General features: G+C 54.4%; 1 protein-coding gene across 1 annotated transcript in view; it reads right to left on the bottom strand.

Annotated features, from left to right (window-relative positions):
- The window catches only part of LOC103262115 (junctophilin-3), a 94761-nt gene that overhangs the window by 17047 nt on the left and 52113 nt on the right, over positions 1-25601 (bottom strand). The window lies entirely within an intron of this gene.

Raw genomic sequence — 25601 nt, 5'->3', positions numbered from 1 at the left:
AGGCGGGTCTCGAACCCGCGGGCTCAGGCAATCCACTCACCTCAACCTCCCAAAGGCGCGGGATGACAGGCTGAGCCACCGAGCCTGGCTCCGTTTTTACATTTTAAAGGGGTGTGACATGGTTGAACAGACCATGGCTTCTCATTGGGGGGGAGGGTCTCGGGAGGTACCCCTGGGTTCAGGTTCTCCCCACCCCATCCTGCCTCCACAACCTACAACCACCTTGGTGGCCACCTGCTGTACAGGAGCACAGAGGCAGGGCCAGAGATGGAGGATTATGGGATCCCCCAAGGCCTTCCCTGGTGATGCTGACCAGGGCACACTCACAGTCCAGTCGGGATGACCAGTGCGAGGGCAGCGCTGGCCATGCGGCCAGAGCTGGGTTGCAGAGGCAGGAGTGGGGGCCAAACCTCACATGGCCCAATTCACAGATGAGAAGACCAAGGCCCATGGAAGGAAGGGACACAGCCAGTGTCACACCCAGGATAAGTGGGGTCAGGGTGTCCCACCCAAGGGCTCGTGGTCCCAGAGACAAGGCAGGTGCCAGCCATCTTTAGAAGGGAGGGTGGATGCTCCTTATTTTAAAGCATGTTTTTCTCGTACTTCTGGGAAGACCATTAAGCACTACATGGTTGTGTGTACCGCTGGGTTTGAACTGTGTCCTCCCAAGCAGACATATCAGTGTCTGAAGCCTAGTTCTATGCCTGGGACCTGGCTCAGGGACAGGGTCTGTCTAGAGGTGACAAGTTCAAATGAGGTCTCTGGGGTGCTCACCCAACGTGGCCATGTCCTTAGAGGAGGGGACGTGGGACACAGGCACGGAGGGAAGATGACTGAAGCCTTGGGAAGGCACTGTCTCCAGCCAGGAGAGAGGCTGCAGGCGTTCCCACTTGACCTTGGACTCTGGCCCCCAGACGTGAGAGAATGGACTTCTATGATCCAGGCCGTGGGGCTTTGGGAGACTGCCTTCTCCCTGAAGCCTCTCTTCCTATTGGCTGACCCCGAGGTCACTGTGGTCCTCTGATTCCAGCCACGCCTACCAGCTCCAAGGTGCAGGAGGGCCTCTCCTACCATCTGTCTGGGAGGCCAGGCCTCTACTGCAGCTCTCGCCCTGGTTGCCACACCCAGGGCTGGAGGTGCAGCACCCCCCACCCACCCCCATGGCCCAGAGGAAGACCCAGCTCTGGAGGCCAGGGCTGCTGGAGACCAGACCTGCTGGCCGCCGACATGCTGGTCAGCTTTTAGAGGGCTGGACTCGGGATTCCGCAGGCCAGGTTGCCCAGCATTGGCTGTTGAAGGCCTTGGCTTCTGGCCTCTCCTGCAACTACCTGCCCACCCAGGGGAAGGAGGTAGACCCAGCCCCGCCTCTAGGAAGCTCAGAGGGCCAGACAGGCATTAGAGGGGTCGAGAGCATCTCCACAGAGATTTCAGTCATGCGGGAGGGCTTCCTGGAGGAGGTGGCAGGGAGCTGGAATGTTAGAGGTAAATAGGAGAGTGGTGTAGGCTGGGGGCATCTGGCCGGGGTGCATCTGGCATGGGTGGGGGTGGGGTTGGATGGACCCAAGGGCTGAGGCAGAGCAGGGGCTGGGCTAGGAGCTGACCACAAGGCCTCCTCATAAGCCCAGTGGGGGCCTCTGAAGGGCTGAGGACAGGGAGGGGCCGGCTCTGACCTGCATGCTGGGAGGAGCCCTCAACCAGAGCTGGGAGGAGGGATGGGGTCAGAGGATGTAGGAGGCCTGCTGGATAGTGGCTGCCAAGATGGAGGCTCTTGTGGCCAAGGAGTATCCCAGCCAAGGATCCAGGTCAGGGAGCACTCCAGCCGGGGACCCAGGTCAGGGAGCACTCCAGCCGGGGACCCAGGTCAGGGAGCACTCCAGCCGGGGATCCAGGTCAGGGAGCACTCTAGCCAGGGATCTAAGTCAGAAAGCACTCCAGATGAGGATCCAGGTCAGGGAGCACTCCAGTCAGGGATCCAGGTGAGGGAGCACTCCAGCCGAGGATCCAGGTCAGGGAGCACTCCAGTCGAGGATCCAGGTCAGGAAGCACTCCAGCCAGGGATCTAGGTCAGAGAACACTCAAACTGGGATCCAGGTCAGGGAGCACTTCAGCCAGGGATCCAGATCAGGGAGCAGTCCAGCTGAGGATCCAGGTCAGGGAGCATTCCAGCCGGGGATCCAGGTCAGGGAGCACTTCAGGCGAAGATCCAGGTCAGGGAGCACTCCAGCTAGGAATTCAGGTCAGGGAGCACTCCAGCCGGGAATTCAGGTCAGTCGAGACCCTCGCCAGCCCTGTGATGAGTACCAGGAGGCTCCAACTGCCCAGGTCTGAGGCAGGGTTTGGGGAGGGAAGGATTTGAAGTCTGTGGTTTGTTTGCGCGTCCTGGGGCTGAGGTAACAAATGGCCACAAACTAGGAGGTGTAAACACACAAAGTTCCTCTCTTCCAATCCTGAAGTTCCGAAGTCCAACACCAAGGCATCACACCAGCCTCGGAAGGCTCTAGAAGCCTCGTCCATCCTCTCTCCAGCCCTGGAGCTGCTGGAGTCCTCGTCCTCACTGGCTTGGCAGTATCACACCCATCTCAGCCTCTGTCTTCACATGGCCTTCTCCTTTGTGTGTCTTCTTCTTCTTCCTTTTCTTTTTTTTAAAGAAACAGTCTTTTCTTGTCACCCAGGCTGAGTGCAGTGGCCCAATCATCACTTACTGCAGCTTCGAACTCCTGGACTCAAGCAATCCTCCCGTCTCAGCCTCCTGTGTATCTGGGACTACAGGTACGCCACTATGCCTGGATAATTCTTTATTATTATTATTATTATTATTATTGATTTGGAGTTTCACTCTGTCACCCAGGCTGGAGGGCAGTGGCACACTCCCGGCCACCACAGCCTCGACCTGCTGGGTTCAGGTGATCCTTCACCTCAGCCTTCCAAGTAGCTGGAACTACAGGCCCAGCTAATTTTTTTTGGATTTATTGTAGAGATGAGGTCTCACCGAATTGCCCAGGCTAGTCTTAAACCCATGGACTCAGGCAATCCTCTCACCTCAGCCTCCCAAAGTGCTGGGATTATAGGCGTGAGCCACCATGCCTGGCTTTTTATTTTTTTATTTGAACCTCTGTGTGATTATTTTAATTGCACCATTAAAACCTTTCACATCGGCCAGGCACAGTGGCTCACACCTATAATCCCAGCACTTTGAGAGGCCAAGATGAGAGGATTGCCTTAGTCCATGTGTTTGAGATCAGCCTGGGCAATTTGGCGAGACCTCATCTCTACAATAAATAAAAAAATTGGCCAGGCGTGGTAACACGTGCCTGTATGTCCAGCCACTCAGAAGGCTGAGGTAGAAGGATCACCTGAGCCCAGCAGGTTGAGGCTGAGGTGGCCGTGAGTATGCCCCTGCACTCCAGCCTGGGCAACAGAGTGAGAGTCCAACTCAAAGACAAAAAAAAAAAGCACACAAAAAAACCTTTCACATAAGTTATCTGACCGCTGCAGCTGGTGCGCTGTTCCAGTATCTCCTTGTGTCGCAGAACGGTCAGTCAGAGTTCACACGTCCTGCTCGCTGGCTTTCATGATGTCTGTGCCATAACTCAGAAAGGGACTAGACGCTCCGCCGTGCGAGACCACGCGTGTCATGCCCTGCTGCAGGTGACCCAGCCACGAGGGGGTTCACAGTCGCCTGCATGTTTCACAAATGGACTTCTCATGTCAAGCACAAGATTCGTATCGGAGTTATTTCCACTGGATCCTGCTTAAACGGGGATTGGAGAGGATGAGTGGAACCCTCAGCCCTGAGCTGGGAAGGCAGCTTCCGTCACTGTCACCGTGGTCCATCACTGTCACTGTGACCTGTCACTGTCTCTATGGCCCATTCCGAGGATGTGAGGCAGCCCCATTCACTCGGGCTCTCAGTCACCAGCCTGCCTTGTCCTCTGAACAGATATGTGTTCTCTGAGGCTACACGGGCTCCTGCCAACTGCAGGGCCTGCACTGCACCCTGGCGCCTTGGCACCACACCCCATGGAGGCTGAGCCTCGCCACACAGCCAAGGCCCAAGAGTCAGTGCGGCCACTATGTGTGGGCCCAACACTGCCCGTCTCCTGGGACACCTAGCAACCACATGTTCCTCAAGGTTAAAGGCATTGCCGGGGTTGTGGGCGGCCCCAGTTGCGGGTGAGTGCTTGGCCGGTGCTGCCGCCTGACCTGGCACCATGCACAGGCCCAGTGGGGCAACTGGCTGATGTTTAAAATCTTTTGTAGACGAGTTATTGCCATCTTATTCAGACTGGTCTCGAACCTCTGGACTCAAGTGATCCTCTTGCCTCGGCCTCCCAAAGTCCTGGGATGACAGGCATGAGGCTCCACCCCCAGCCCTCTTGTGCTTCTTACGAGGATGCTCATTACTGGGTTTCGGGCCCACCTTGACCTAGGAGGCTCTCGTCTCTGGATCCTTAACAGGTTATGTCTGTTAAGACCCCTATTCCAACAAGGTCACATGCTGAGGTTCCGGGTGGATGTGCCTTCTGGGGGACACATTCAACCCACCAGAGACTCTTCATGCTCAGTTCCTCCATGAGTTTTGACCCCAGGCCAACCGTGATGCCCTGAGAAAATAGTCCCCCACAGGCTTCAGAATCCTGTCTGCCTCATTCACACAATTCTGTGACCTTTGGCCCCGCCACCCAGCCATGGACTCTGTGGGGGAGGAGCTGGGTCGATCTTACTTGTCATGGGCCTGGTTCACACCTGTATGTGGGTGTTCGGGGGAATGAATGAATGAACAAATGAGTGCACTCCTTTTAGAGAGCTTCCAGCTCTGGTCAGTAAGTCTGCATTACCACTTTCTGGGCACGACAAAGGTGTGCTGGGCTGGGGGAGCAGCCTCCCTGCTCGCCGACCACCTTCCCTGGGGCAGGCTGTCCTCAACTGTGTGAGAGGTGCAGTGACTAGGACCCTTGTCAGCCCATGGGAGCAGGTGCAGACAGCACCCTGCCAGGTGCTCTGGGTACTGATGCTGTGTGCGTGAGTTCTACTTTTATTTTTGAGTTGGAGTCTCACTCTGTGGCCCAGGCTGGAGGGAGTGGCATGCTCACAGCTACCACAGCCTCGATCTGTTGGGCTCAGGCGATCCTTCTGCCTCAGCCTTCCAAGTAGCTGGAACAACAGGCACACACCAACATACCCGGCTATTTTTTTTTGGTAGAGGTGAGGTCTCACCATGTTGCCCAGGCTGGGCTCAAACCCATGGGCTCAGGCAATCCTCTCACCTCAGCTTCCCAAAGTGCTGGGATGACAGGTGGGAGCCACCACACCTGGTGAGTTCTTTTTTTTTTTTTTTTTGAGTTGGAGTCTCACTCTGTCAAGACTGGACAAGTCCCAGACTGGAGTGCAGTGGCATGCTCCTGGCCACCACAGCCTCGACCTGCTGGGCTCCGGTGATCCTTCCGCCTCAGCCTTCCAAGTAGCTGGAACTACAGGCGCATGCTACCATGCCCGGTTAGGTTTGTTTTATTTATTGCAGAGACGAGGTCTTGCCAAGTTGCCCGGGCAGATCTTGAACCTACGGGCTCAGGCACTCCACTCGCCTCGGTCTCCCAAAGTGCTGGGATTACAGGCTGAGCCACCGATCCCGGCCAATTTTTAAGCAGCTTTATTGAATACCATTTCCACACCACAATATTTTCCTGTTCAAAGACACAACTCAATGGTTTTTAGCACAACATCACCAGGATCTAATTGTACGACACTTTCATCATCCGCAAATGACACCTCGTACGGTCAGTACCACCTTCCTCTTCCCCAGCCCCTGGCACTGCCCATCTTCTTTTCTTACTCTTTCATGTAAACTATTTCTTTCAGGGAGGAATGAAGGAGCTCAGGGCTGGCAGGGGAGAGGTACAAACAGCTGGGTTTTTTGTCTGTTTGTCTTGAGTCAGGGTCTCACTGTGTTGCTCAGGCTAGAGTGCAGTGGCCCAATCACTTCCACCACAGCCTTGACCTTCTGAGTAGCTGGGACACAGGCACGCACCCCCATACCCAGCTAATTAAAAAAAAAACTTTTTTGTAGAGATGAGGTCTCGCTATGTTGTCCAGGTCTTGAGCTCCTGGGCTCAAGCGATCCTCCTCCTTCGGCCTCCTAAAGTGCTAGAATGACAGGCATGAGGCACTGAGTCTGGCCTCGGGTGTGAATCACATGGCAGCTGGCAGGTGGGGTGGGAGAGGGGCTGGGGAAGGTGGGTGCTCATGAGAACAACCGAGCATCACCTCCCCGTCCCCTTCTGGGTAGAGGTGACACCATGGGACAGAGTCCAGGCCGTAGCTGCCCCTCCACCTCCCTGTTCCTGGGACTACCTTTGAACTTCCATTATGAAGTTCCTTTTTGAGTTAAAATAACTCTTTGCTGTAATAACAGACACAAGTCCAGGAAACCAGGCTCCCAGAACAAAGCAGTGGTTGTTGGGCAGGGGGTGTAGACAATGCAACCCCAGACACAGAAAGGTCCTCCATGGCAGAGATTGGTCATTGCAAGCCACCGGCCGCCATTGGCTGAAGCTGCATCTGTTGGGTTCATTCATCTACTCGCTTGGCATGGGTTAACCAGCGACAAACACGAACACGTGTAGGCCTCACAGCTGGGGGGTGGGTCCTCCCTGAGTGAGGAAAGGCTGGCCTGACAAGGAAGACGGCTATGGACAGAGTCACTGGAGCAGTGAGCACTACCAACCCCCAGGGAGTGGACACACTCTGGCCTGGTCTGAAGTACTCCCAGAGGAAGGGGCATGGCTGAGCCTGAGCGGCAGGAGGAGGTGGCCAGAGAAGAGAGCACCAGGAGGAAGGAGCAGTCATGCAAAGACCCAGCGTGTCAGGGAGGCTGGGGGCAGGGGGAGGTAGAAAGAGCCCTAGACAGGGGGCCTGGCTATGCTCAGGAAATGTGGCTGGATATTTTCTTTTTATAAATATACAAAAGTAATATGCAGGTTTTTTGTTTGTTTGTTTGGTTTATTTTGAATGAGTCCCACTCTGTCGCCCTTGCTGGAGTGCAGTGGCATGCTCGTGGTCACCACAGCCTTGACCTGCTGGGTTCAGGCAATCCTTCTGTATCAGCCTTCCAAGTAGCGGGAACCACAGGTACACACCACCATGCCCAGCTAATTTAAAAAAAAAAATTATTGTAGAGATGAGGTCTCACCAAGTTGCCCAAGCTGGACTTGAACCTGTGGGCTCAGGCAATCCTCTAGCCTCCACCACCTAAAGTGCTAGGATTACAGGTATGAGCCACTGTGCCTGGTGCTTGTTTTGTTTTTTGAGTCAGGTCTCACTCTGCCACCCAGGCTGGCATGCTGTGACATGATCACTGCTTACCACAGCCTCGACCTTCTAGCTCAGGTCATCATTCTGCCTCAGCATCTGAAGTAGCTGGGATTACAGGTATGCACCGCCATGCCCAGCTGTTTTTTTTAAAGAAAAATGTCTTGCTATGTTTGTTGTCTAGGTTGGTCTCCAACTCCTGGACTCAGGTAATCCTCTCGCCTCAGCCTCCCAAATTGTTGGGATTACAGGTGTGAGCATCATGACTAACAAAACAGAAAGATTATTTTTTTAAAAAATTAGACACGAAGTATAGAGAATGAAAGCAAAACTCCCCCTTAGCTTCCCATGGGTAACTACTCTTCATCCTGACCCATCTTCTCTCAGCTTTTTTGTGTGTCTATGGTCATACATACCTTATTCTTGACACAGAAATGAGGTTATACACTATCTATTTTTTCTATGACTTGTTTCTGCCTTTACTATGTTATGAATGTCTGTACTTATAAGTTCACGAAGATACCACCCACTGACTTTTAAAATTATTATTATTGGCTGGGTATGGTAACTCACACCTATAATCCCAGCACTTTGGGAGACTGAGGTGAGAAGACTGCCTGAGCCCACAGGTTCAAGATCAGCCTGGGCAACTTGGCGAGACCTCATCTCTACAAAAATAAATAAAAAGTTAGCTGGGCATGGTGGCACATGCCTGTATTTCCGGCTACCTGGAAGACTGAAGTGGAAGGATCACCTGAACCCAGCGGGTCAAGGCTGTGGTGGTTGTGAGAGTGCCACTGCACTCCATCCTGGGTGACAGAGTGAGACTCCAACTCAATAAATAAATAAATAACAAATAAAAATAAAATAATAATTATTTATTGTAAGAAGTAGGGTCTTGCTATATTGCCCAGGCTGATTTGAACTCCTCCCACCTCGATCTTCCTATTGTTTTGAATGCCTGCATGAGACTTCATCCCATGGACAAGATTCAGCCTCTAAATACACATACTAGAAACTCTGAACACAGGCACAAGCACACCGCACACTCTGGTCTGCCCTTTACTTTCTATGGCTGCTGCTTTTTAACCTGACACAGTATCTTGGAGATGGTGCCCCGCCAGCCAACAGTGCTTTCTTGTTAGCCTTATTGACTGTGTCAAAATACTGTGAGTTCGCCCATGTTGACAGACGCCGAGGTCGTCTTCTGTTTTCTGCTGTTACAAATCGAGGTCTACAGACAGCCTTTGCCCTTGATGCTTCACACACAAATCTGTCTTCAGAATAAACTTCCAGAAGTGCAATTGCTGGAGTCAAAGCTGCAGTCTAAATGTTCCTGCAGTCTGACCTTTGCTAGAAATGAACACAGTGCTCTCCAGGGGGCTTGTCCTCACTTAAGCTCCCACGATTACAGAGAGGGCCAGTTTCCCCATTTCTCCTCCGTTCCAGTACATTAGCAATTTAGAGAACCTTCTCCAAGCTGACAAGTGGAACACAGCATTATCTCACTGTAGCTTTTTTGAGGGGAGGGGGGTAGAGATGGGGTCTCACTATGTTGCCCAGGCGGGCCCCTAGCTCCTATCCTTGACAGTGATCCTCCTGCTGTGGTCTCTCAAAGCTCTGGGATTAAGCTCTGGCATGAACCAGTGCACCCGAGCTCACAGTTTAATTTACATTTGTGTCATTAAGAATAAGGTTAGCCGGGCTTGGTGGCTCAGCCTGTAATCCCGTGCCTTTGGGAGCCTGAGGTGAGTGGATTGCCTGAGCCCGCGGGTTCCAGACCTGCCTGGGCAGTGAGACCTCATCTCTACAATAAATCAAAAAATCAGCCAGGTGTGGTAGCGTGCGCCTGCAGTTCCAGCTACTTGGAAGGCTGAGGCGGAAGGATCGCCGGAGCCCAGCAGGTCGAGGCTGCGGTGGCCGGGAATGGCCACTGCACTCCAGTCTGGGCGACAGAGTGAGACTCTGACTCAAAAAAGAAAAAAAGAAAAAGAAAAAGGAAACAAGTTTACTTCAATCCCTGTGCCAACTCCATTGAAAAAGGACCTTCTCATAAATGTCTTCTCCAACATTGACTTTAGAAACGCCAGTCCCTCTCTCCTGTCTAGCTGGGTTGGCAGCAACAGTCAGGATGACAAAGTGATCAGATCTTCCAGGCACATTAGGAGATGGAGCTGGACAGCAGCAACACATGTGCATCGCGTATGTACAGAACTAAGAGGAGGATGAGTCCCAGTGAACATTTTTTTTTTTTCCTGCCAGGCAGAAAACTTCATTTTGAAGAACCATATCATGAATAAGGGTGCAGAGGACTCTGGGAGTTAATCTCCGTTGCCCAGACTGGAGTGCAGTGGCATGCTCCCGGCCGCCACCGCAGCCTCGACCTGCTGGGTTCCGGCAATCCTTCTGCCTCAGCCTTCCAAGTAGCTGGAACTACAGGTGCGCGCTACCACGCCCGGCTCATGTTTTGGTTTATTGTAGAGATGAAGTCTTGCCAAGCTGCCCAGGTGGGTCTCGAACCTGCGGGCTCAGGCAATCCACTCACCTTGGCCTCCCAAGGCGTGGGATTACAGGCTGAGCCACCAAGTCCGGCTTCAGTGAACATTCTGAAGGGTGGAAGCCCAGGCTGAGGGCTGCATCTGGTGAAGACCCTCCTGCTGTGGGGACTCTGTGGAGTCCCGAGGCAGCACGAGGGCCCCATGGTGAGGGGCTGGGCATGCTCTCGATGCCGCTCTACCATGCAATGTGGACAGCTCTTGCATGGACTCCCCGGCTCCATGGTCATTCCCTGCTCATGGTGCAAGCGTTCCCGTCACTCACCCCAATCGGCGCCTTCACCAGCCCCGTTGCTCCTGAAATTGTGAACACCCAGGACACACCTAAGGGCCGAAAGGAATGCAGAAAGCCACCTTCTCCTGTTTAGGATAAAAACACTAGCAACAGCAGTGGGGCTAGAGCCCTCAGTCCCCGCCATGTAGGGCTCTGTGCTCAGGGTCTGCCTCTCACAGAGGCTCCATGAGGCCGCCTGCCAATCCCACTTCACAGGTGAGAAAACGGAGGCCCCTGGGATGGAGGCCCTGCCCATGGCACGGCTGGTGTGACTGTCATCTCTGGCTGGGCTCCAGGAGCAGGGTGAGCCCAGAGAGAATGCCCGGTGCCCCCGGCGGCCATCTTGGTTCTGAGGGTGGGATGGGGTGGGGGTGGGGAGGGATATATCCGGCTTGCCATGAAAACCACAGGGCTCCTGGCACACTAGAAACGGAGTCTCCCAGGGTTGTTCTCCCTCCTTCCTGCCACCTCCCCTCACCTCCAGGCCCCATGTCTATGTTTAGACAGAGCAGCACCCCCACCCCACACCCCCGTCCCCCTCATACCAGGAATAGCAGACAAACTGCTGCCCCGTGAGGAGCCTGGGTACCTGCCGTTCAAGGATGCTGGACTTCCACTTGGCCAGGCCAGACAAGGCCACACTTGCCTGGGCACACGCATACGCTATGGACTGGAGAGGCCAGGTTTTGGACACAGGATAAGCTGCGTCAGACTTGGGAGGCCACGTGGTATAACCTCCATACATGGATAGAACATACATGATCCTAAAAGTCAGTTTTAGAGGTATCTGTGAACATACCTCACAGTTTGCCTTCTCATGCCCTGCCTGAAACCTGATCTTTCTTTATTTTTATTTTTGAGTCGGGTTCTCACTCTGTCCCCCAGGCTGGAGTGCATTTGGCGCACTCATGGCTCACCACAGCCTCGACTTCCTGGGCTCAGAAGATCCTTCCACCTCAGCCTCCCAGGTAGCTGGGACTATAGGTGCACGCCATCACATCTGGCTAATATTTTAATTTTTATAGAGATGAGGTCTTGCTATGGTGCCTGGGCTGGTCTTGAACTTCTGGGCTCAAGTGATCCTCCTGCCTTGGCCTCCGAAAGTGCTGGGATCACAGGCATGAGCCACCGCACTCAGCCCAAACCTGATCTCGGAAATAACTCCGCTATATTCTGTTAAGAAAAAAACAAGGCTGTCCATGACGTTTGGAGTGGGCCCAGGCCTGGCTCAGCCTCTGTGGGTCAGGGAGGAAGGGCCTCCTTGAGCTCCAGGAACCTCTGGCCAATGAAGGATGCAGTGACACTGGGGGGGCGGGATCCCCAGCACGGGAGCCAGTGAGCAGGACCAAGCCTGTGAGGGCGGCCTGGTTCCAAGGGTGGGCGGGCACAGGGGGCCGTGAGGGATGTCCACTGTCCCATCAGCAGCGTCCAGCACCCAACGTGTGCACGAGAGATGTGCTTGACGGATATTTGGAGCAAAGGCAGGGATGGCAGGAGCCAAGGCCTGGAAGGAGGACTGACAGGAGGCTGGAGAGGACAGGCCTGCGGAAAGCAGGCCCAGCCCTTCAGCCCCACACAGATCCTGGGACCCAGTGCAACGCTAGCAAGAGACAGAAGTAAGGCCAGGCCAGCCTGTGGGGGCCTCAGGGAGCCACAGAGGCGGCAGTCAGAGCCTGGGCCTGTACTCCAGGCCCAGCTAGGAGACCCTCTCTATGATCCATGGGGGTCATGTGTGGGCTTGCGTCTCCCAGAATCTTGGTGGCAGATGGACAGAGGCTGAGGCTGTCTGGAGTGGGCCCCTTGTTTCTGGCACATTCCTGGCCGTGCTGGTGGACCCAGCAGATGCCCCGCAGGTCCCAGCCCTGTTCTTGGGTTCCAAGGGCACTGCCTGCTGGTCCTTCCAGACCCCATCCTCACCCTGCTCTGAGAGGCAGGCAGGTGTCAGGGTGACACCAAGGGGAGTCCCCACCCACAAGTGGCAACCACAGAAGCAGCTCCTGCAGCCTTGACTCACGGGCGAGCTATCCACGGCTGGAGCTGGCGGCAGCGGGAGGAGACAGGGCCATGCCTGTGGCCTCGCAACAGCCCGGCCCCTGCTGGAAGACACCGGCCTGTCACGGCAGCCTCTCTGTACCCTAGATCTCCTCTACACGCAGAGAGTACAAGAGTCACCCTGCGGCCCAGCTGGTGACGACTGCTGGCTGTAGTCAATCCATGTGCTTTCCCCGCCTGGGTCCAGCCTGGCTCCAGCCTGGCCCTCACCTCCCCGCAGGCCCAGCCTCTGCTCTGACCAGGCGGCCCTCACACTGTCCTGTCTGCCCCCCATAAGCCAGGCCTCCTCTTCCTGCTGTGAACACTCGGGGTGGAGCAGATACGGTGCTTTTGCTGCGGGTCGCTGACCCATGCCCGCACCTCCTGTGCCACCTGTCTGTGTTGTGCTAGGGTCGCCCTGCTTTACAGGAGGGCACGGAGGCACAGAGGGGGCGGGCCCATGCACAGCCTGCAGTGATGGACAAATGCCCACTAGGGTGGGATCCCAGTGTGTGTCCCTGGCCCTGCTCTTCTCTGCTGTGATAGTATACCAGTCTGGGCGTGAGTTTTAGCCTGATGGTGACCAAGTTTCCTCCTTACTTCAACCCCTCCCAGATCAGGTATGGAAGAGTCAGATACCCTACCCAGGCTCTCACTACCCCACCCAGTGGTGGGTGTCCCGAATCCCAAATCCCACTGGCATGAAGGAGGGTACTGCAGACCTGGGGCCACAGGGACCTCTGGACCACCCAGCCCCAGAGCCAGCAGCTCCCTGCAACCCTGCCGCAGAGGACGCTGCTGCCGAGAGGGCCAGGGTCTGGTTTGGGGCCAGATGGGAGCCAGGCGACACCAGGAGAGGCTGGGAGAGGTCTTCTCTCGTATTCCCACTTCTCCTGAGGCAGGGTCACAGCGGGCCCAGACTCAGGGGACCTGGGGTGGATTAACGAGATGTTTGTAACTGCCTGCAGCTCCTTGGAGACCAGATCTAGGCCGGTGAGGTCCAGAGATCTGCCTGACACAGCCTCACGTGGCTCGAGGGGTGGGGCCAGGGGCCGGGTCCCAGGAGACTCCCACAGAAACCTGCCTTTGTGTTTTCAGAGGGGAGGGAGGAGGAATGTGGAAGCCCGTCCTTCGGTCTGTGGTGATGTAAGGGCTCACAGCTCAGAGCCCAGTGCGGAAGGATCCATTTAGAGCCTCTGATGTCGGCTAAGGCGGGCGAGGTATTGGGTTTGACTATTGGGGAGGAAGGAGGTGGAGCCTGGCACTGTGAACCTTACTCCACGCCCCAAACCAGACACCATCCGGCGTGTCCAGGGTTGCTTGGCTGCACGCTCCATGCCCCACATCAGCTCACTTGCTTTGCACTGGATACTCGACCAGGCCAGGTGGTGTTCCCCCATTTTGCAGAAGAGGAAACTGAGGCATCTGTTGTTGCAACTGGTGCAGGACGGAACCCCAAGCAAGGATGGTGAAACACAAGAGACGGATATTGCTAGCTGTCCAGTGCGTGGCACAGCTGGGACTGCCGCGATGACCACAGGGCGAGGCCAGTCATCAGAGGACGAGGCAGCAGGTACCTCGAGTCTGGGCTGAAGAGGCCAGAACTCCCTGGAGGAGCTGCGGTGCTGGAGTGGCAGAGAGGAAGGAAGACCCAGAGCAAGACGCACGTGGGAAGGAAGGAGGGGATCCCGAGTCAGCGCAGAGGCAGGGAAGACAAGAAGGTTCCAGAGCAAGCCAGTGAGACCACGGAGCCAGAACATCCCGTCCCTGAAGCCACAGCACCTGTCCAGAGCCAGTGCGCAGCTCAGCACTTGCATACAGAATCAGAGTCTGTCTGGGGGAGGGGTCTGCACCCTACAGCCACAGACCAAATGAGGCCCAGCTGTGCCCAAAGCCTGGTGCTAGGGACAGGATTTGTGTTTTTGAGGGGTCGTAGGAACAACAGAGAAGACTGGATGCAGTGGTTCACATCTGTCACCCTAGCACTTTGGGAGGCCGAAGTGGGAGAATCGCTTGAGCCCAGGAGTTTGAAACTCACCTGGGCAACATAGTGAGATCCTGTTCCCACAAGACATAAAAAATTAGCCAGTCATGGTGGTGTGCACCTGCAGTCCCAGCTACTCAGGAGACTGAGGCAGGAGGATCACTTGAGCCCAGGAGTAGAAACTGCAGTGAGCTATGATTGTGCCACTGCACTCCAGCCAGGGTGACAGAGTGAGACCCTGTCTGATAAAAAACAAAACAGCAGAGAAGTACATGTGACTAAGACCACAGGACCGACCAGCAAAGCCTCAGAGCTAAACGTTTACTGTCTGGTCCTTTAGAGGAAAAGTGTGCTGATCTCATCTGATGCCACAGTAGGGGTCACCACCTCACTTCCTCATCTCCAAGGCCCCGAGACGCCTGCCATCACCAGCGAGGACTAACACCCTGGTTTCCCGGTGCCAGGCTCTGCCTGTGATCCCGTCCTCTGCCATGAACCCACCCCAGCCTCCACAGACCACTGAGGGGCCCTCACGCTCCTGACTCTAGCTGGGGGCAGGAGTCCCTTCTGGCTTTTCTGGAGGGTGGGAAGGAGTGCAGCAGAGAGGAGGGGCCTGTTCTGTGTCAGAACATGACACTGGCTCCATCTTGAGCAGAGATAGCCAACCTGGGCCAGAGCACCCACCACAGGGGCTCAGAGGGGGCCACAAAGGGAAGCCCACATCCCCATCTGGGAGCTGCGTGCTGCTCTCAGCCCGGAAAAGGCACCTTCGCAGATGTGACCGAGCTGAGGATCCTGAGGGAGGCCCCTGGGTGGTGCAGGTGGGCCCTTGACACTGTCACAGGTGGGCTTACGGGGACCACAGGTGTGTTTATGGAAGTTCATCGGTGTGCTTATGGGGGACCACAGGTGTGCTTATGGGGGGGTCACATGCTTGCTTACAGGAGTCACAGAGGTGCTTATGGAAAGGGGGGTCACCGGTGTGCTTATAGGGGTCACAGGTGTGCTTAATAGGAAGTCACGATGTGCTTTTTGAAAGGGAGGTCACAAGCGTGCTTATGGGGAGAGGATCACAGGTGTACTTATGGGGGGGTCACAGGTGTGTTTACAGGGGATCACAAGTGTGCTTACAGAGGGGGCCAGGAAGGCCTGAGGCAGGGATAAAGACAGACCATGTAGCAACAGGCAATAGGACAGGGCTGAGGCGGCCACAGCCAGGGAAGCCAGCACACACTGGGTACTGGAACCCTCCCAGGAGGGTCTGCCCCCTCTGGGCACACTCCGAGCTCAGCCTCCAGCCCCCTCACTGTGAGGGGCACTTTCCTGCTACTTTAAGCTCCTGACCTGTGGTCCCTTGTCACAGTAGCCACAGGAGACTGACACAGCCACCGAGGGCACAGTGCTCAGCAGCTGACGCCTGGGTCTAGACCCTAGCCCTGCCAAGCTCCTGCCAGTGACCAGGGGCCCCTTGCCCCTGCAGCCTCAGTCTCCCCACTTACAGAACGCAGACAGTAATGCTGTCCACCTCACAGGGCCTCGGTGACTACTGAATTAGGGCTTACCACGGGGCACACCTAAATCAAGAATGACCCCTTGTTGATCTGAAATTCACATACAGCAGGATGTCCTGCGTGTGCTAATCTGTTCCCATAGGTCAAGTGGGACACCATGCATCACTGGTGTAACTCCTGGTAGAGAAGCTCCTGCCATAACCTGGCTGAAGGCTAGTGGGGCTGGCCAGCTGGCGGGGAGGGCCGGAGAGGGGGAGTCATCAACGAGATCTGACTCTAAAGCTGAGGACAGGGCCGTGTCATGATGACCGAAGTTCCCACTGGGGACAGAACACTCTGGGAAGCTGACAATGTGCTTTGTCAAATCAGCCTCATCAAAGAGGACAGGGCCAGGCCAGGGAGCTAGGTGGGGACTCTGTGGGAGGTATAAGAAAGCACAGGGTGGGGGCAGGGGAGGGGGCAGTGCCGGGTGTCACCAGGCTTCCTGGGACCCCCACCCTGAGGGTGAGGTCTGGCCTTAGAGCTAGTGGGGAGTGGGTGTGGGGGCTTTACCTTTCCAGGCCTGTCTCAGCATCTGTGATCTAGGCTCACCCCCAGTACAAGGGCCCCAGAGGTGCCGAGGTGCCGAGGTGATCACTCCTATGGAGCAAGGGCCCAGAAGCAGGATTCTTCAAAAGTCACGGTGACAGAGAAAGCTCAGCAACACATGGGCCAGCGGGGTATCTCCAAGGGACCCTCGGCGTGTGGGAGAGAGACTAAAGCCCACCAAGCATCCACACAGGGCCTCTGTGGCACAGCGCCTGATACAACGGCAGGTGGCAGCTCGGGGGACTGGATGGGCACTCGCATGTGTGCCCTGGGGGAAGGTTCCTGCCGGCTGCTCTGCTGTGCAGGCAGTGAGTGCCTCCAAAGAGTGACAGCTCTGGGCACCCCCTCCTTGAGCCAAAGGGCTGAGCTCGGGGCTGGGAAGAAGAATAGGCAATGAGCTTGTGGTTTATCCATGCAAGAAGCAACCATTGAGTGCTGACTGTTTGCCAGGAGTGAGACAGATAGCCCAGAGGTGGAGGAGACAGTGCCTGCAGGAAGGACACTCAAGGTTCTGTGCGGTGGTGGTTTTGGGGGGACAGGCAGGTGCACCAGGCAGGGGCGAGGCTCACTGGAGATACAGTGGTCACCCGGCCCTCACGATGCTCACACAGGTGCCTGGGGTAGACACAGCTCTGCCACCTACTAGCCTGGATCCTGGAGAAGCCACACACATTGCCGGGTACTCAGTGTCCCCGTGTGAGACGTGCGGATTGTAACACCCACATTGCCAAGTGTTGCAAGGACAGAAAGAGCCTGTGGTCAGCACTAGGGGGCTCTCTCTGGAGCCCCTTCTGCTCAGCCCAGCTGCCACGGTAGAGTGGAGACAGACTCTATGCCCATGGCAGCATCCATTGGGCAGCTGCCCTGGGCATTTGGGGCCACAGGTTCCAGAAGACTGGTCTCCATCCTCCCTCCCCCAAGCTTTCAGGAAAGAATCTACCTGTTCAACCAGGTCAGCCCATATCATACACTCAGAGGCTGGCACTGGGCTAGACAGCGGGGGACTGAAGTGGATACAGCCTGGCTTTGAGCATCCAAGAGACACAGTCACCTCGCACAATGGCTGTGTCCTCTGCCCCCGTCTTCCCATCTGGGAAGTGGGACAAAAGCAGGACAGGTGATTCGGGCATGTGAGCCGCCCAGACAACAAGCACTCAGCCAAGATGGTCCTGACAGACCCTTCATGCCCACGGCATCAGTGGCTGGAGGACTCAGCAAGGTTGCTTTGTGGGGGTCACGGGGGTGGTCACCATGGCTGAGACTCGTGGCCTGTGGAGGACAGTCAGCTCCTGGCTGGACCTGCTGCTGGCACTATTATTATGGGGGGGCTCAAAAAACCCAGAATTACCTTTTAGAGGGTGGGCTCCTTGTAGTGTAAGCTTCTCCCACTCAACGAGTGTTCTGGGAACCCATCAGCATCCAGGGACCAGCCAGCATGTTGGGAGAGGCTGCGTTTGGCTTCAGTGATTTTTTTTTTTCTGGAGATTCTTTCAATGCATTTGCCTGTTTCTTGACGGTGATTTACAAGCACACCTCCCACACTGTGCTGAGTGCTCAGCCGTTATTGGACAAAGATGGCGTGACCCCTGTGCTCCACCCTCCCTATTCACCTCAATCTTGCCTTGAGCGACTTTTTTTGTTTCCCTGGATGACAAAAGTCCTCAGAGGGAAATGTCTTGAAGATGGGAAGAGGTGAAACAAGAGATGGCAGAAGCACTAAAAAGCAGCAGAATGGATGAGTTTAAAACTGTTTTGAGCAGTGGAAAAAGTGTCATATTGATAGTTGGATTGCATCAAAAACACTTTGAAGGTGACTTCAAGTGTGTGAGAATAAATACACAATTTTTTTTTTGAGACGGAGTCTCACTCTGTCACCCAGGCTGGAGTGCAGTGGCATACTCCCGGCCACCGTAGCCTCAACCTGCTGGGCTCTGGCAATCCTTCTGCCTCAGCCTTCCAAGTAGCCGGAACTACAGGCGCGTGCTACCATGCCAGGCTGATTTTTTTATTTATTGTAGAGACGAGGTCTCGCTAAGTTGCTCGGGTAGGTCTCGAACCCGCGGGCTCAGGCAATCCTCTCGCCTTGGCCTCCCAAAGTGCTGGGATTACGGGCTGAGCCTCTGAGCCTGGCCAATATACAATTTTTTATAAATAAATTCCATGTTTTTAATGTCACCTTCATATTATTATTATTATTAAGCTGGACCTCAGACATGAGAGTCAGCTGGGCAGAGCAGCAGGGAAGGGCATACCAGGTCAAGGGCACTGCATAGCCAAGGCACAGAGGCTTATTTTTGTTTTACTTTAAAGAAAGTTTAAATACATGTAAAACTGTCTCATTGTCTTGGGACATGTATGTGTTAAGAGCAGAGAGTCTAGGAGAAAGAAGGAGAAATGTCAGAAGAGACCTGTCCTGGACGAGCTCTGTAGGAAGACACCAGGCCAGAGAGGACATTAACCCAGACATTGGACAGTCAGGCAGGTCACCTCCCGGGGCTCAGGGGACACAGGTGACAGGGCCCCACCTCCTGGCCGCTTCCATGCACCCCATGCTACCTGCCGTCCCCTCCACTCACCCCACGTCCCCCTACACCCCAAATACCCTTGAGCCTGCTGGGCAGGAACCAGGGCTGGATCATCGCCTGAGCTCCGGTCCCTGATGACATGTCACCTTTGATCTCTAAGAGTTTCAGGGCATATTTTCTCAAAACTAGACATTCCCTCTCATAAGCGCAGAGGAGTGGATTCCACCCTAACATGCCATCTCTTCCTCGGAACCACCGCGTGCAACATTGCACAGCTGCAGCACAGGGCTGGTGGGGAAGACAAGGTTGGGTCAGGGCACAAAAAAGACAGACCCGGTAACAACAGCACAGCTTCACACATGCTAAGCAGATTGGGAAAGACCCTGACAGATACAACCCCTGAACTTGAAAATGCCTTCAAATTGGCCAGGGGAGGTGGGAGTGAGGGGTTGCTGCTGGGACATCTCAGGTGGCTGTGGGTGGCAGGGGAGGGGTGGCTGAGACAGGCGGATGTGGTACTCAACTGGGTGGGGTGTCTGGGATGCCCAGGGGTGTGAAGTAGGCATGCGACTTGCAGGCCACCACGTGGCTCGGCCCAGCTGGGGGCAGCTGCTAGTGTCACCGAGTGTCTCCAGCAGATGAAATCTCACCCAGGAAAACCTAAAACCCATGTTGTGCTCAGGCTGTTCCGTGGCATACCAAGCATGCTGCAACTCACTCTAATTTTCCAAACAAGAAATTGACCTTAAAACAACACCACCACCAAGTCTACAGTCCTGGATCAAGCCCCGTCTGACTGCCCCGCCAACGTTGGCATTTTCATGGTCAAGAGGGATGGTTGGTACCCAACAGCAGACATGACGCTCAGAGACTGGGGCCTCCAAGACCAGTGGCGCCAGATCTGTGGGTCCTGGAAGTCCATGTGGCAGCAGGGTCTGTGCTACATTTTAATGGCCAGGCGAGATGGAGGAGAACTACCTGCCAGGCCACCCCAGCAGCTCTGAGGGGGGTCCCTGACCCAGGACAGACTCTGGAGGGGACGCCAGGGGCCAGGAAAGGGGGGCAGAGCCTCACCCCACCCTGGTTCATCTACTCCAAACACCCCTGACCCCAAAACAAACACCATGAAAAATGACTGAGGATATGAGCCCCAATTCCAACACAAACAAGTACAGGATAACCCCAGGCCCTTACGCTGATGGTCTCAAGAAATCAGACGTGAGCCTAGTAACATTGGGCAGCGGGAGAAGAATGTGCTGTTGACAGAAACCATTTCCTCAATGGGTCACGGAGTCCTTGGGCGTGTGGGTGGAGCATGTCACTGGCTGGTGCCTGACACCCAGAGGCTGACCTAACACACCTCCTGCCAGAGTGGCCACACCTCAGGGGAGGTCCCTGAGTCACAGAGAAACAGGGAGCGACAGGCTCTGGAGCCAGAGCGTCTAGATTTCTCTGTGCCTTGGGCCAGCAGGGGATGCCTGGACCCCTCCTAAGACAGACCACAGGTAGAGTAGAATGACGGGTTACAAAGGCCAGTGATTACGAAAGATCACATTGTCGAGAAATCGAACCACCCACAAGCTTCAAAACATAAAACAGCAGGATGCACCAATGAGCCTATAAGAGGGGGAACCAAAAAAACCCAGAATTTACTTATTAAAAAATGGTGTTTTTGTTTGTTTTTAGCAAGACAACTGAGTAGCTTTATTAAGCAAAGAATAGTACACTCTCAAGAGGGGAGAACAGGCAGAAAGTCTGCCAAAAAATGGTGTATTTATTCTCACATGTTTATTTATTTTTGTTTTTTTGAGTCGAGGTTTCACTCTTTCTGAGCCCAGGCTGGAGTGCAGTGACACGCTCACAGCCACCACAACCTTGACCTGCTGGGCTCAGGCGATCCTTCCCCTTCAACCTTTCAAGTAGCTGGAACTAAAGGCACGTGCCACCACGCCTAGCTAATTTTTTTTATGTATTGTAGAGACAAGGGCTTGTCAAGTTGTCCAGGCTGGTTTCGAACCCCTGGGCTCAGGCAATCCTCTCGCTTCCACCTCCCCAAGTGCTGGGAGGACAGGCATGAGCCACCGCACACCATACCCGCTCACATGCTTAAACTCCAGTCCCCTTCAAAGTCCTCTCTGTCAGAGGCAATACACCTATCATGATGCTTTTCCCACTGCTCAAAGTGGTTTTCGAACTCATGCCTTTCAGGACTTCTGCCGTTTTTTGTTTCACCTCTTCCACATGGGCAAAACGTTTCTCTTTGAGGACTTTTTTAAAATCCAGGGAAACAAAAAAGTCGCTCAGGGTGAGATGGGGTGAATAGGGAGGGTGGGGCTTGGAGGTCAGACCGTTTTGGGTCAAAAACTGTTGCACACTCAGCGCAGGGTGGGCAGGTATGTCATCATGGTGAAAGAACCAATCACTTGTTTGCCACAACTTGGGACGTTTCTCCTGCAAATCGTGATATAACCTTCTCAAAACTTCCAGATAAAAATGTCGGTTGACCGCTTGATGTGGAGGAACAAATCCCCAGTGTACTACAAGGAGCCTGTTCTCCAAGAGATAATTCTGTTTTGGGGGGTTCCCCTCTCATAAAATCGACTGAGATTTAGGACTGATGGCCTAAGTGCCACCTTGTCAGACAGGAGAGTGACACGTTGAAACATCTGAGGTTTCTGCAGGTAGAAAAGCCCACAGGGCTTGCGTTCATAACTGGGGAGATGCTGAATTGATCCAGAGGTACAGAAAGTGACCGCAGTGTGTTCCCCAGCTGAGTTCTCTGCCTGTGGTCTGTCAGGAACTCTCCAAGGTACTGACCCACTCTGACGCACCAGGACAGGAGCCCCCTGACACTCCATCTCCAGGCAGGCACCCTGTCAGCCTTCAGGAGCGAGGGAGACATGTTCTCCTCAGCTCTCCACTCCCCTCAGACACCCAGCTCTGACCACTCTCAGCCTCCCTGGGCAACCACACCTGGTCATGACCCATGACGCCAACACCCACCTGATCCCCAAAAATCCAGCTCATATTTAGAGGGAGAGGCTGTGCTCACCCCTAAAGAGAAGTGACTAGTGTCCACAGTTTCAAAGGGCGGCCCAGAAGAGGATGTGTGCAGTAGAATCACAAAAAAAACCCCAAAGATATCCATGGCTTCTTGTTCCTAAGAACTGGGGTCTGGCTGTATTGCCCAGGCTGGCGTGCACTGGCATGAACACAGTGCACCACAGTCTCAAACTCCTGGGCTCAAGGCTTCCTCCTGTCCCAGCATCCCAAGTAGTGGCATGGCAGGTGTGCTCCACCATGTCAAGTAGATGTCCACATCTTGGTCCCCTGAACCTGTCCATGAATATGTCACCTGATGTGGCAAAAGAGATTTTGCTGATGTGATTAAGGTGAAGACCATGAGATGTGGGGATTATCCAGGCTTAGCTGGCTGGGCCCCATCTAAACACAGGATCCTAATTGCAGGAGGCAGGAGGTCAGAGAGCAGAGAGGACACTGTGCTGCTGGCTTTGAAGACAGAGGCAGAAGCCACAAGCTGAGGAATGTGGCTGCCCCCAGAAACTACAGAAGGCACCAAGGCAATTCTCCCCTGGCTGTTTCTAACAGTGCTGAGATCACTGATGGTCCGTGCATGAGCTGCTTATCGAGATATGTAACTTGTCCCTGTTTGACACTCCCAATCAACACTTAAGAAAGGCAGGAAACTTGGTAGCCCTGTATACCACACCTTCAAACATCTGGGGACAAACAAGGAATAGAATGAGGTTGGTGGGTTGCTTCTAATGTCACTTTAATCCCAGCACTTTGGGAGGCCAAGGTGGAAGGATTGCTTTGAGCTTAGGAGCTCAAGACCAGCCTGGGTAAACACGGTGAGACCTTGTCTCTACAAAAAAAAAAAAATTAGTTGGTCATGGTGGTACATGCCTATGGCCTCAGCTACTTGGAAGGCTGAGGTGGGAGGATCATCTGAGTTCAGGAGGTGAAGGCTTCAGTGAGCCATGATCATGCTACTGTGCTCCAGCCTGGGCAACAGTGTGAAATCCTGTCTCAACAACAACAACAAAAAGGCTGGGCACAGTGGCTCACACCTGTGATTCCAGCACTTTGGGAGGCTGAGGCAAGAAGATTGCCTGAGTCTAGGGGTTTGAGACCAGCCTAGGCAATGTGGCAAGACCTCGTCTCTACAATAAATCAAAAAATTAGCTGGACATGATGGTGTATACCTGAAGCTCCAGTTATTTGAAAGGCTGAGGTAGAAGGATCTCCTGAGCCTAGCAGGTTGAGGCTGTAGTGGCCATGAACGGGCTACTGCACTCCAGTCTGTGCAACAGAATGAGACTCTGACTTAAACAAAACAAAACAAAATTGGTTGGGCTCGGGGGCTCAGCCTATAATCCCAGCATTTTGGGAGGTCAAGGTGAGTGGATTGCCTGAGCCTGCGGGTTTGAGACCAGCCCGGGAAACTTGGTGAGACCTCATCTCTATAATAAATAAAAAAATTTAGCTGGGTGTGGCAGTGCACGCCTGTAGTTCTGGCTACTTGGAAGGCTGGTATGGAAGGATCTCTGGAGCCCAGCAGGTTGACGCTGGGGTGGCTGTGAGCCTGCATGCCACTGGACTCCAGCCTGGGTAACAGACTCCAACTCAAAAAAAAAAATATCGCATAAAAAATAATAAATAAATTCCACAAACTCTCCCCTGAGGCCTCCAGAAATTTACATATGAAACACAAATAAATTTCATGTTTAGATTTGGATCCCATGCCCAAGATAGCTCATTATGCATATGCAAATATTCCAAAATCCAAAAAAAATCCAGGATCTGAAACACTTCTAACCCCAACCATTTCGGATAAGAGATATTCAACCTGTTCTACTACTATCCCATTTGACAGACAAGAAACAGAGGCTCCAAGAAGCCATGACTCAGGAGATCCATTGGACACGTCCCAGGAGGTCACAGAGCCAAAGTGTCCCTCGTTATAACCCATGTGGACTTGGGATGCCCCATGAGGTACACACTGAGACTCACAGAGGTGACAGACCATGTGACATCTACAGAAGGGATGGCATGTGAGGAGGTGCCAACACCCGCCTGTCCCCAGGAGGTGAGACTTCGCGCCCCAAGTGGCAGCTTTCTCGGGGCTGTGGTGACAGCCTGGGGACATGTGTCAGACCCTGTGTCCTAGCCTGTGCTGTTCCAGGATGGGAGCACAGGCAGCATGCCCGGCCCTGCCCAGAGCCCCTGGGGGGCTGGGTCAGAGGGGAGGGTGGACCTCAATGAGCTCGGCTGCCTCTCTGGAAAAGCCCTAGCTTCAGCCCTCCGGAGATCTAACTATGGTCCAGGAACCCTCACTCCCAGGAGAGTCTCCCTGCTCTCCCTGGAGACCCCTCCGTCCCCTGAGGCAGTCTCAGAAGCGTCTGCCATGGGAAAAGGCTTGACTTCCTGAAACAGGCTCCAGGAGGCTCAGTGGTCACCATATCACGTCTCCCCTAGCCTCGGAGGTGGGGCCAGCCCTCAGAGAGGTGACGCCTGCCCCAGGGTCCTGAACAGGGGGCAGCAGGGCTGGGCTGGGTCCCCCCCAACCCTGGGAGTGACAGGGTTGAGGAAGGAGTCCCCTCTGTAGCAGAGGGCAATGGGTTGGAGGGGGCAGAGCCAGGGCCATCCTGTCCCACCGCAGCCAGCTCCGGTGATACCCCCTAGGTATCAAGTACGGGAACTCAACTACCTGGGACTTAATGCCCAGGCTGGAGGTGGGAGCAGTGTTTGCTGGGGACAGAGCGTCCATCTGCAAGATGATTTCTGGGTATGGATGGTGGTGGCGGTCACACAACACTCAACATCACTGAACTACTCACTTAAAATGGTATTGGGCCAGGTGCCGAGGTTCACGCCAGTAACCCCAGCACTTTGGGAGGCTGAGGCAAGAGGATTGTTTGAGCCCAGGAGTTCAAGACCAGCCTGGGCAACAAAGTGAGATCCTATCTCTATAAAAAAAATTAGCAAAACTAGCAGGGCATGATACGCCTGTAGTCCCAGCTACTCGGGAGGCTGAAGCAGGAAGATTGCTTAAGCCTAGGAGTTGGAGGCTGTGGTGAGCTGTGATGGTGGCACTGCACTCCAGCCTGGGGGACGGTATGAAACTCTTTGTCTCAAAAAATTAAAAAAGTGGTTAAAATGATATACCTTATGTTACAAATATTTTACTACAATTTTTTTTGTTGTTGTTTTTTCTGAGTTGGAGTCTCACTCTGTCGTCCAGACTGGAGTGCAGTGGTCGCTCCCGGCCACTGCAGCCTCGACCTGCCGGGCTCCGGCGATCCTTCCGCCTCAGCCTTCCAAGTAGCTGGAACTACAGACACGCGCTACCACACCCGGCTAATTTTTGATTTATTGTAGAGGTGAGGTCTCGCTGCCCAGGCGGGTCTCGAACCCGCGGGCTCAGGCCATCCACTCACCTCAGCCTCCCAAAGGCGCGGGATGACAGGCTGAGCCACCGAGCCCGGCTCCTACAATTTTTTTTAAATTGGAAAAGAATGCCACAGGTACCTGGGCTTAGAGACAAGTAACTAGCTCTACAGATCAAGGAAACAGTCGGCCTCTATGGGAGGCCCTCCTCAGACACAACTGAGAGAGGATCCACTCCTACTGCTCTTGGAAATGCCCTGTGTATGCCCAAGGCAGACATCACTAGTTGATTGAGGTCCTTCCGCTAGGCCTCAGAATCATTCTCAACCCTCTGCCCCAGGCAGCTCCAGCCAATCAGTCAGAGATGGCAGTGAGCCCTCACCCCTAGGCTGTTCAAGTAGCTGGCAGATGCTT

Source organism: Carlito syrichta, unplaced genomic scaffold (genome assembly GCF_000164805.1).
Source record: "Carlito syrichta isolate Samal-C Ts95f unplaced genomic scaffold, Tarsius_syrichta-2.0.1 Scaffold304337, whole genome shotgun sequence".
NCBI lineage: Eukaryota > Metazoa > Chordata > Mammalia > Primates > Tarsiidae > Carlito > Carlito syrichta.
The sequence above is the reverse complement of the archived record's forward strand: the minus strand, read 5'-3'. Positions and strand labels throughout refer to the sequence as shown.